This window comes from Rattus norvegicus, chromosome 14 (assembly GCF_021556685.1).
Source record: "Rattus norvegicus strain SHRSP/BbbUtx chromosome 14, alternate assembly SHRSP_T2T, whole genome shotgun sequence".
Taxonomy (NCBI): domain Eukaryota; kingdom Metazoa; phylum Chordata; class Mammalia; order Rodentia; family Muridae; genus Rattus; species Rattus norvegicus.
The window spans coordinates 58,060,055-58,073,054 of NC_141547.1; the positions used below are offsets into that span (position 1 = coordinate 58,060,055).

The following is a 13,000-nucleotide window of genomic DNA, read 5'->3' on the forward strand; positions in this document are numbered from 1 at the left end:
CAGTGTTTCTATTTTATTAAATTTATACACCAATTTTCTTTTATTATTTTATTCATATCTTCTTTGTTCACCTTTGAGTTTTGGGACAAGTTAGCATCATGTTCATGACTTTGCAGTTCTGTTTTCTTATCTCTCTGGACCATAATTCAAGATTTCAATTTTACATATGAACTTCAGTAAATGAGCTTTTAGATGAACAGACTCTTCTGATTTTACATCGCACTCATATAAATTCACATTCTCTTTAATCAGAAGCAGAGGAATGTATATTTTTAAAACACATTTTGAAAGTAGGTTTGTGTCCCCATTCCATTACTGGGAACCATGTATAACTACTGGAAGTGATCTCTTCACGGCTCATCTCCCTACTGTTGGGCATGTTGAATAAGGTCACCCCATTGAGTTCTGGGACTCTCTCCCATCCCAGGTCTCTGTAACTTTCTAGAAGTTTTTCCCTCCCCCACCTTCTACACACTCCTCATCCCCTACCCACTACCCCTAATCCCTTCTCCCACCCAACCTCACACATAGGGCAGCTGCATATTTCATTTCATTCCCCTGGCCCTCTGGGCTTCTCTCCAGTCAGCCCCATACCTAACTCTGCTACCTTTTTCCCTGCCCCTCCCCTCTCTCACCCAGGTACCTCTTTCCTTCTTCCTCCCATAATTATTTTGTTCCCCAATTCTAAGTGGGATTGAAGCATCCTAACATAGACTTTCCTTCTTGTTTAACTTCTTAGGGTCTGGGAGGTGTATCATGGATTTTCCGTACTTTTGGGCAAATATCCACTTATCAGTAAGTACATATCATGTACCTCCATTTAGGTCTGGGTTACTTCACCAACAGTGGCAACTAACCCTGACTCCTGCCAGTCCCCCCAGGCTAAGCCACAAGCCAAAGAACATACCAAGGCTGTTGCAAGGCCCCTGGCAAATATGTAGCAGAGGATTGCCTTATGTGGCCTTAATGTCTAGAATATGTGTATAATTACATAGAAATTTGTTGCCCCAGGAAAGGGAAATGCCCAGATGGGGACAAAAGCAGAGGCAAAGCAGAAGGAGGATAGGGTGAAAAATTCTGGGATGGGATAATGTGTGGGTGGGTGGGGGTAACATTTTGGACGTAAATAAATAAAATATTTTTTAAAGAATGCAACATTTTGATCGGCTTCCAGAAGACTGATTTATGAGTATATTTAGCTATGTCTTATTTTATTGCCCCTGCCTGTCCTTCCCACTATGTTATTTATTAGTGAGAAATATGTCTTTATAGGTATTTCTCTGATTTGTTATCCTTTTTTCATTTCATTCCGTAAACCCTACCAATTATATATGTATGGCTCTTTACACAGGTGACTTTTCAATTTAACAAATAAAAACACCTTGGTTATTCAGAATATTTAAGAAATGTAGAACATTTCATAAATAAGCATAATTCAGTGGAAATTCTATTAGAGAATCACTATTAAGCTGAATTTATTTGTCAACTTCATTTTGGAAAATCTTTTTTTTTCCATTTGGGTGGCATTTATTGAGCGTTACATATTGATTTTCACTGATGCATTTAACTATTGACTTATATACAGGATATGCAGAGAAAACGTCTCTGCCTTTTCTTACACTTAATCAGCCTTCATGTTCATTCATATTCTCTGAAAGAAAAAAATGTTCTTCTTTGTGATGGCTGAGTGACAGTCTATGGTCATATATCACCATTTTCTTTACTACCAGTTGATATGCGCAGGCTATTTTAATGTTTGGGCTATTGTGAATAGTGCAGAAATGAATAAAAAGGACCATGATCTACCTGACATAGTGATTTGAGTTCCTTAGTATGTGGCCTTGTTGTAGAATGGTGGATTACAATAGTAGGTCTGTGTTTATATGTTTCGATTTACGAGATTTTATTTAAGTATAACATTTTTCTTTCCTCTTTTCTATATGTTCCCTTCCTGCTCTACTAAAAATTCATGTACTCATTTTCCATTAACTTAGTGCATACGTGTGTGTGTGTGTGTGTGTGTGTGTGTGTGTGTGTGTGTGTAACTTCTATATATGTTTTAGCAATGACCATTATGCACTAGAAAACCACTTGCTGTGCTTTTACCTCTCCTGGCCAGGCTTTCCTAAGTTTCCTAGAGTTCTTTGTGTAGGGTTCAGTGAGGCCTTGATGCTTTCTCTGCTTTTGGCATGTTCATAGGAATCATCCTTGTTCAGCTCATACTTATATAACCATGTCAGTGAGTCTTTCTGAATAGAGCTGCTAATGCTATTACTAGGAGTTACAACTCACAACACACCCCCTGATCTTTTGGCTTTTTTTTTATTAAGTTGATTATTTCTTATTTACATGTCGAGTGTTATTCCCTTTCCCGCTTTCTGGGCAAACATCCCCCTGACCGCTCCCCCTCCCCTTCTTTATGGGTGTTCCCCTCCCCATCCTCCCCCCATTGCCACCCTCCCCCCAACAATCACGTTCACTGGGGGTTCAGTCTTAGCAGGACCAAGGGCTTCCCTTTCCACTGGTGATCTTACTAGGATATTCATTGCTACCTATGAGGTCAGAGTCCAGGGTCAGTCCATGTATAGTCTTTGGGTAGTGGCTTAGTCCCTGGAAGCTCTGGTTGCTTGGCATTGTTGTACATATGGGGTCTCGAGCCCCTTCAAGCTCTTCCAGTTCTTTCTCTGATTCCTTCAATGGGGGTCCTGTTCTCAGTTCAGTGGTTTGCTGCTGGCATTCGCCTCTGTATTTGCTGTATTCTGGCTGTGTCTCTCAGGAGAGATCTACATCCGGCTCCTGTTGGCTTGCACTTCTTTGCTTCATCCATCTTGTCTAATTGGGTCACATGTAGGGCAGGCTCTGAATGGGTATTGCTTCTGTCTCTGTTTTAATCTTTGCCTCCCTATTCCCTGCCAGGGGTGTTCTTGTTCCCCTTTTAAAGAAGGAGTGAAGCTTCATATTTTGATCATCCGTCTTGAGTTTCATGTGTTCTATGCATCTAGGGTAAATCAAGCATTTGGGCTAATAGCCACTTATCAATGAGTGCATACCATGTGTGTTTTTCTGTGATTGGATTACCTCACTCAGGATGATATTTTCCAGTTCCAACCATTTGCCTATGAATTTCATAAAGTCGTTGTTTTTGATAGCTGATTAATATTCCATTGTGTAGATGTACCACATTTTCTGTATCCATTCCTCTGTTGAAGGGCATCTGGGTTCTTTCCAGCTTCTGGCTATTATAAATAAGGCTGCTATAAACATAGTGGAGCACGTGTCTTTTTTTTTTTTTTATTAACTTGAGTATTTCTTATATACATTTCGAGTATTATTCCCTTTCCCGGTTTCCGGGCAAACATCCCCCTCCCCCCTCCCCTTCCTTATGGGTGTTCCCCTCCCAACCCTCCCCCCATTGCCGCCCTCCCCCCATAGACTAGTTCACTGGGGGTTCAGTCTTAGCAGGACCCAGGGCTTCCCCTTCCACTGGTGCTCTTACTAGGATATTCATTGCTACCTATGGGGTCAGAGTCCAGGGTCAGTCCATGTATAGTCTTTAGGTAGTGGCTTAGTCCCTGGAAGCTCTGGTTGCTTGGCATTGTTGTACTTTTGGGGTCTCGAGCCCCTTCAAGCTCTTCCAGTTCTTTCTCTGATTCCTTCAACAGGGGACCTATTCTCAGTTCAGTGGTTTGCTGCTGGCATTCGCCTCTGTATTTGCTGTATTCTGGCTGTGTCTCTCAGGAGCGATCTACATCCGGCTCCTGTCGGTCTGCACTTCTTTGCTTCATCCATTTTGTATAATCGGGTGGCTGTATATGTATGGGCCACATGTGGGGCAGGCTCTGAATGGGTGTTCCTTCAGTCTCTGTTTTAATCTTTGCCTCTCCCTTCCATGCCAAGGGTATTCTTTTTCCTCATTTAAAGAAGGAGTGAAGCATTCACATTTTGATCATCCGTCTTGCGTTTCGTTTGTTCTAGGCATCTAGGGTAATTCAAGCATTTGGGCTAATAGCCACTTATCAATGAGTGCATACCATGTATGTCTTTCTGTGATTGGGTTAGCTCACTCTGGATGATATTTTCCAGTTCCAACCATTTGCCTACGAATTTCATAAACTCGTTGTTTTTGATAGCTGAGTAATATTCCATTGTGTAGATGTACCACATTTTCTGTATCCATTCCTCTGTTGAAGGGCATCTGGGTTCTTTCCAGCTTCTGGCTATTATAAACAAGGCTGCGATGAACATAGTGGAGCACGTGTCTCTTTTATATGTTGAGGCATCTTTTGGGTATATTCCCAAGAGAGGTATAGCTGGGTCCTCAGGTAGTTCAATGTCCAATTTTCTAAGGAACCTCCAGACTGATTTCCAGAATGGTTGTACCAGTCTGCAATCCCACCAGCAATGGAGAAGTGTTCCTCTTTCTCCACATCCTCGCCAGCATCTGCTGTCACCTGTGTTTTTGATCATAGCCATTCTCACTGGTATGAGGTGAAATCTCAGGGTTGTTTTGATTTGCATTTCCCTTATGACTAAAGATGTTGAACATTTCTTTAGGTGTTTCTCAGCCATTCAGCATTCCTCAGCTGTGAATTCTTTGTTTAGCTCTGAACCCCATTTTTAATAGGGTTATTTGTCTTCCTGCTGTCTAACTTCTTGAGTTCTTTGTATATTTTGGATATAAGGCCTCTATCTGTTGTAGGATTGGTAAAGATCTTTTCCCAATCTGTTGGTTGCTGTTTTGTCCTAACCACAGTGTCCTTTGCCTTACAGAAGCTTTGCAGTTTTATGAGATCCTATTTGTCGATTCTTGATCTTAGAGCATATGCCATTGATGTTTTGTTCAGGAAATTTTTTCCAGTGCCCATGTGTTCGAGATTCTTCCCAACATTTTCTTCTATTAGTTTGAGTGTATCTGGTTTGATGTGGAGGTCCTTGATCCACTTGGACTAAGCTTTGTACAGGGTGATAAGCATGGATCGATCTGCATTCTTCTACATGTTGACCTCCAGTTGAACCAGCACCATTTGCTGAAAATGCTATCTTTTTTCCATTGGATGGTTTTGGCTCCTTTCTCAAAAATCAAGTGACCATAGGTGTGTGGGTTCATTTCTGGGTCTTCAATTCTATTCCATTGGTCTATCTGTCTGTCTCTATACCAATACCATGCAGTTTTTATCACTATTGCTCTGTAATACTGCTTGAGTTCAGGGATAGTGATTCCCCCTGAAGTCCTTTTATTGTTGAGGATAGTTTTAGCTCTCCTGGGTTTTTTGTTATTCCAGATGAATTTGCAAATTGTTCTGTCTAACTCTTTGAAGAATTGGATTGGTATTTTGATGGGGATTGCATTGAATCAGTAGATCGCTTTTGGTAAAATGGCCATTTTTTCTATATTAATTCTGCCAATCCATGAGCATGGGATCTATTAGATTCAGTGTATCTGGTTTTTGTTGTGTTCCCTGATCCACTGCTCTTTGTGCGTTGTGACAAATATGGGTTTATTTTCATATTTTTACATACAGATAGCCAGTTAAATAAGCATCATTTATTGAAGATGCTTTCTTTTTTCCCGTGTATATTTTTGGCTTCTTTACAAAGAGCAAGTGTGTGTAAGTGTGTGGTTTTATTACTGGGTCTTCAATTCTACTCCAATGATCAACCTGTCTGTCTCTGTACCAGTATCATGCATTTTTTATCACTATTGCTCTGTAGTAGATCTTGAGCTCAGGGATGGTAATTCTGCCAGTCATTTGTTAATTGTTAAGAATTGTTTTCACTATTTTGGATTTTTTGCCTTTCCAGATAAATTTGAGAATTGCTCTTTCCATGTCTTTGAAGAACTGTGTTGAGATTTTGACAGGGATTGCATTGATTGTAGATTACCTTTGGTAGGATAGCCATTATTACTGTTATTTCTGCAAATCCATGAGCATGGGAGATCTCTCCATTTTCTGAGATGTTTTTCAATTTCTTTCTTGAGAGACTGGAAGTTCTTATCAAATCTTTCACTTGTTTGGTTAAAGTTACCCGAAGATATTTTATATTATTCGTGGTATTATGAAGGGAGTTGTCCTAACATCTTTCTTAGCCTTAGCTAGGTTTTATGAAGCATGGTGTCTCTCTTATTGGATGGGTATTAAATCCAATTAAAGACCCGTGGCTATCATCAATGTATGAGTGATATTACTACACTTAGTGTTTGGTTTTATGGAGAAACTCTGCATTGATTTCTTAATGGTATACCAACTAATATACCCACATATTATAATGCTTAAAAGACAATTTTTTTATTTCAATAGGTATATATTCCAATTATTGTGAGATTAAGGTTTCCTATACAAACACTATTTTCATCTGGGGCTCTGAAATATTTTCAGTTTTTCTGTAATATCCTCTGTAGATATCATGTCTCAGATTACACTTCTGTCTTTGCTTTTCTATGACTAAGCCTAGAGCAGGAAATGCCTATCATTTTCAACAAATGTCATTTAATTTCCTTTCTTTCCTTTGTTTCTTTTCCTTTTCCTTTCTTTTTCCTTATTTTTTCTTTTACTTTCATTTTATGCTTATCTATCTATCTATCTATCTATCTATCTCTATCTATCTATCTATCTATCTATCTATCTATCTATCTATCTATCTATTTGTTTATTTATTATAAGCAGGGTCTCATGAAATACCTCTGGCTATTCTCTAACTCACTATGTAGACCAGACTGGCCTTGAACTCACTGGTGCCTCTGTCATCAGAGTCAGCTTAACTGTGCTGACCAAGTGAAGTGCAAAGCCTGCTCTCTTAGTGTTGAAGCAGGTTAGGGTTTGAGACAGCTATCCCACTTGGATGACTCAGGGCTAGCCCTCCTTACTGACATAGGTGATGAGGGACAAATGGGGAAGAGGATATCTGTCCTTTGTCCATGGTACCACCTGCGACACAAGTTGTATGGTCAGTTTTCCAGGCTCTTATTTTCAGGGTCCAGATCCCTGCAACTACAGCAATGTGTGCGGCTACTCTCTCCATAACAGTGAAGCTGGCTGTAAATCTTCAGGGAAGGAGTCAGCACTCCCACACTCCTGCCCCTAGGCCCAGCTCTTCCATGATGCCAAGGTGGGAGGTGGGCCAGTTCCACTCAGACCTCAGACACAAACATGTCCCTGGGTGATAGTCCGGACCAGGGAAGTCCACTTGGGCTCTGGTGGAAACAGATTCCTGCTGATTCAAGGCCATGGTCCCTGATGTAGCTACCAGTGGCAGCACAGGACAGGACTCCACCACTATCCTAGATGTCCTATTGGGTACACAAATCAGGCTGTTGCTTACTGCCCTCTAGTCTCCAGTTCTGCCTCTCTTCACTGTGTCCACATCCTTCTGTTTCTCTTTCCTTTTCATTTCTCCACCACATACCGGCCCCTTCTACAGGTGCTGTAGGTCTCTGAGTATATGAGGTCAACTCAGAAGCTGTCTCAGGTCTGTTTTGACCCACTCAAGCACTATGGTATCTGGCAGGGATTGGGTATAGTCTCCACCCTTCTCCCAGATCTGCATACTGCTTGAATGGTTTGGTCCCTGTCTAGGCTCCATGCTGCTAGTCTGGTGGTCATCTTGGGCTTGCTTTTCACCTGGTATGCCTGAGTAGCCCCATCTGAGGTTGCTCTATCTCAGACTCTCTCCCACTTGGGAACTTCAGTAATAGTTCCTCTGGTCTCTAGCTTGCTCCTGGTCATGGAAGCCATCAAGTCCAGCACTGTACTAGCCTGGTGGTTGTCTCAGACTCACTGTTTTTCAGAGTCTGTTAGACTACCAATCATTCAGATGTTCATAGATGTAATGTTCAGCATAGACCTAGCTTCTCACTTCTCTGTCAACTGCTGAGAAACTTGTGACACAGCAGTAGCCACACCTGAAGTGCTTCTAAGGCCAGAGAATTTTTATGACCTACTAATTAAGAGGATAGGCCAGCATGTGAGAGAAGTAATAATTTTTACTGAATTACTAAAAATGATTAACGAAAGGGGGACATGTTTGAAAATTATAGATTAGCTTTCATCATGAAGATTAATAAAATATTGTATAATTTTGATAGAGTTTTTTATAAGACAGTATTGTTACTTCTCTTTGTTTAAATTATAGATTTCTTTTGGTAAATATATTATGTGGGGACAACTTATATGTGTTGATTTGGGAAGCAGAGAGGCAGAGACATTAGGTTATATCAACTCGATCTTGTGTGTATAATCTTAGTTCCTTCAATGATTGATATTACTATTCAAAGTCACATACTGGGAAGTATGTAGGAAGAGATGGAAGAAGGAAAGAGGATGAACCAAATATAGCCCATGAAAAACCTTATGGAAAAAATAAAAAGCTTTAAAAGTCACATACCCTACTGTCACTGCCTTGTAATAAAAAAACAATATAATTCTTATAGCATCCAAATACTTGGGTATTATTCTTATCTCCCTACATGGAAAAAGAGAATGTGATTCACATAAAATTCAACACTTTGTCAAGATGCACATGGTGAAGTGACTAAGTCTGTATAGTAATTTGGAGAAATGAGGGTTTCAATTTAAGAATCCCACTTTTAAACAATATCCTCAATTCCTCTGAAAATATAAATAACACAAGAACTTCTAGGATTTCTAGTTAGAAATAAAATTTAGAAATAAAGAATTGATATAGACACATAGATACAGTGCTGCATAATAACTTCATGGATACATTAGCAAATACTAATCAAGTATCTTTAACTAGTTCATGATTAATATTGAAACATTCATGAGGATATTAATTATTTTGTAAGATATATGAAAATTACTGCTCAGAAAATAACAACAGCTTACCTACAAAAAGTCAAACATTTCACAGGTAAATATATCTTTTTGTCTATTGTTTTATCAATAACACCTTTCACCATATCTAAATGGTGTTCAATTATATAGACTTCTATGGAAGAAAAATGATGCTCTGTGCTTATACTAAACAGTGGAAACATTAGGGGATGTTAAAAACGGGAGTAAACATAAACATAATGAAATTTTCTTATTTAGAAATATGTTCTTGGTTTTCTGTTTCTTTTTAATGTTTTACTGAAGACAAAGAAATGAAAATAATTCTTTTATAAGATATCTTTGAATCTCTGTAATGCAATAGTGATGCTCATAATTTATCAGAAGTAATATCTTATTCAGGAAGTGTATTAAAAGCCTAAGTCATAATGGTAGACAATATCTTGGGCAAGTTGATATTTTAGATATCTATATCTGTATATATAAAACAAAGATAAATGTCACTTGTAACATGTTTCACACGTGTGAAAGCAAATAAACATTTAAAGAATTAACATTGATAATCAAATACCTCTGCTGCTTCTTGTTTGCTTTTTAAAAGTTTTCACTTAATTAATTAATTAATTAATTATTGGATATTTTCTTTTTTTTTCTCCATCTTTATTAACTTGGGTATTTCTTATTTACATTTCGACTGTTATTCCCTTTCCTGGTTTCCGGACCAACATCCCCTTAACCCCCACCCGTCCCCTTCTATATGGGTGTTCCCCTCCCCATCCTCCCCCCATTACTGCCCTCCCACCAACAATCACGTCCACTGGGGGTTTAGTCTTGGGAGGAACAAGGGCTTCCCCTTCCACTGGTGCTCTTACTAGGCTATTCATTGCTACCTATGGGGTCAGAGTCCAGGGTCAGTCCATGTGTAGCCTTTGGGTAGTGGTTTAGTCCCTGGAAGCTCTTGTTGGTTGGCATTGTTGTTCATGTGGGTCTTGAGCCCCTTCAAGCTCTTTGAGTCCTTTCTCTGATTCCTTCAACTGGGGTCCTGTTCTCAGTTCAGTGGTTTGCTGCTGGCATTCACCTATATATTTGCTGTATTCTGGGTGAGTCTCGCAGGAGAGATCTGTATCCTGTTCCTTTCAGCCTGCACTACTTTGCTTCATCCATCCTATCTACTTTGGTGGCTGTATATGTATAGGACACATGTGGGGCAGGCTCTGAATGGGTGTTCCTTCTGCCTCTGTTCTACACTTGGCCTCCCTATTGCATCCCAAGGGTATTCTTGTTCCCCTTATGAAGGAGTGAAGCATTGGCATTTTGGTCATCCTTCTTGAGTTTCATGTGTTCTGTGCACCTAGGGTAATTTGATCATTTGGGCTAATAACCAATTAGCAATGAGTGGATACCGTGTGTGTTTTTCTGTATTGTCTACGTCACTCAGGAAGATATTTTCCAGTTCCATCCATTTGACAACGAATTTCATAAAGTCATTGTTTTTGATAGCTGAGTAGGATTCCATTGTGAAGATGTGCCACATTTTCTGTATCCATTCCTCTGTTGAAGGGCATCTGGGTCCTTTCCAACTTCTGGCAATTAGATTTAAGGCTGCTATGAACATAGTGGTGCATGTGTCTTTGTTATATGTTGGGGCAACATTAGGGTATATGCCCAAGAGAGGTATAGCTGGGTCCTCAAGTAGTTCAATGTCCAATTTTCTAAGGACCTCCAGACTGATTTCCAGAATGGTTGTACCAGTCTGCAATCCCACCAACAGTGGAGGACTGTTCCTTTTTCTCCACATCCTCACCAGCATCTGCTGTCACCTGAGTTTTTGATCATAGACATTCTGACTGGTGTAAGGTAGAATCTCAGGGTTGTTTTAATTTGCGTTTCCCTTATGACTAAAGATCTTGAACATTTCTTTAGGTGTTTCTCAGCCATTCGGCATTCCACAACTGTGAATTCCTTGCTTATCTCTGAACCCAATTTTTTGACAGGGTTTGTCTCCCTGCAGTCTAACTTCTTGAGTTCTTTGAATATTTTGGATATAAGTACTCTGTCAGTTGTAGAATTGGTAAAGATCCATTCCCAATATGTTGGTTGCTGTTTTGTCCTAACAATACTGTCCTTTGCCTTACAGAAACTTTGCAGTTTTATGAGATCCCATTTTTCGATTCTTGATCTTAGAGCTTAAGCCATTGGTGTTATGTTCGAGGTTCTTCCCCACCTTTTCTTCTATTAGGTTGAGTGTATCTGGTTTGATGTGGAGGCCCTTTATCCACTTGGACTTAAGCTTTGTAAAGGGTGATAAGTATGGTATGATAGTCATTCTTCTAAATTTTGACCTCCAGTTGAACCAGCACCATTTACTGAAAATGCTATCTCTTTTCCATTGGACGGTTTTGGTTCCTTTGTCAAAAATCAAGTGAACAAAGATGTGTGGGTTCATCTATGGGTCTGCAATTCTATTCCATTTGTCTATTTGTCTGTCTCTGTACCAGTACAATGCAGTTTTTATCACTATTGCTCTGTAATACTGCTTGAGTTCAGGGATAGTGATTCCCCCAGAATTCCTTTTATTGTTGAGGATAGTTTTAGCTCTCCTGGGTTTTTTGTTATTCCAGATGAATTTGCAAATTGTTCTGTCTAACTCTAACAAGAATTGAGTTGGAATTTTCATGGGGAATGATTGAATTTGCAGATTGTTTTTGGTAAAATGGCCATTTTTACTATATCAATCCTGCCAATTCATGAGCATGGCAGATCTTTCCATCTTCTGAGATCTTCTTCAATTTCTTTCTTCAGAGGCTTGAAGTTCTTATCATACAGATCTTTCACTTGCTTGGTTAAAGTCACACCAAGGTATTTTATATCATTTGGGACTGTTATGAAGGGTGTCGTTTCCCTAATTTCTTCCTCCGCTTGTTTCTCTTTTGTGAAAAGGAAGGCTACTGATTTATTTGAGTTAATTCTATACCCAACCACTTTGCTGAAGGTGGTTATCAGGTTTAGTAGTTCTCTGGTGGAACTATTGGGATCATGTACTATACAATCATATTGTCTGCAAGTAGTGATATTTTGACTTCCTCCTTTCCAAACTGTATCCCTTTGATCTCCTTTTGTTGTCTGACTTCTCTGGGTAGGACTTTGAGAACTATATTGAATAAGTAGGGGGGGGGGGAGAGGGCAGCCTGTCTAGTCCCTGATTTTAGTGGGATTGTTTCAAGTTCCTCTCCATTTAATTTAGTATGTCCTACAGGTTTGATGTATATGGCTTTTCCTAAGTTTAGGTATGGGCCTTGAATTCCTGTTCTTTCCAGGACTTTTATCATGAAGGGGTGTTGAATTTTGTCAAATGCTTTCTCAGCATCTAATGAAATGGTCATATGGTTTTTCTCTTTCAGTTTGTTTACATAATGGATTATGTTGATGGTTTTCTGTATATTAAAACATCTCTGCATCCCTGGAATGAAGCCTACTTGATCGTGATGGTGATTGTTTTGATGTGCTCTTGGATTCGGTTTGCAAGAATTTTATTGAGTATCTTTGTGTCGATATTCATGAGGGAAATTTGTCTGAAGTTCTCTTTCTTTGTTGGGTCTTTGTGTGTTTTAGGTATAAGAGTAATTGTGGCTTCACAGAAGGAATTCGGTAGCGCTCCATCTGTTTCAATTTCGTGGAATAGTTTGGATTGTATTGGAATGAGGTCTTCTATGAAGGCCTGATAGAATTCTGCATTGAACCCAGCTGGACCTGAGCTCTTTTTGGTTGGGAGACCTTTAATGACTGCTTCTATTTCTTTAGAGCATATGGGGTTGTTGAAATGGTTTATCTGTTCCTGATTTAATTTCTGTACCTGGTATCTGTCTAGGAAATTGTCCATTTCCTCCAGATTTTCAAGTTTTATTGAATATAGGCTTTTGACGTAGGATCTGATGATTTTTGAATTTCCTCTGGCTTTGTTGTTATGTCTCCCTTTTCATTTCTGATTTTGTTAATTTGGACACACTCTCTGTGTTCTCTGGTTAGTCTGGCTAAAGGTTTATCTATCTTGTTGATTTCCTCAAAGAACCAGCTTTTGGGTCTGTTGATTATTTGTATAGTCCTTTTGTTTCTATTTGGTTGATTTCTGCTCTGAGTTTGATTATTTCCTGCCTTCTACTCCTCCTGGATGTGTTTGCTTCTTTTTGTTCTAGAGATTTTAGGTGTGATAT

The 13,000-nt window shown here is 39.3% G+C and overlaps 1 non-coding gene across 1 annotated transcript; it reads right to left on the reverse strand.

The window, feature by feature from the left end:
- Nucleotides 1–7,788: 7,788 nt before the first annotated feature.
- LOC120096829 (small nucleolar RNA SNORA17) lies at nt 7,789–7,922 on the reverse strand. The gene has a single exon (XR_015637799.1). It is a non-coding gene; the product is annotated as a small nucleolar RNA SNORA17 (small nucleolar RNA).
- Nucleotides 7,923–13,000: the final 5,078 nt, after the last annotated feature.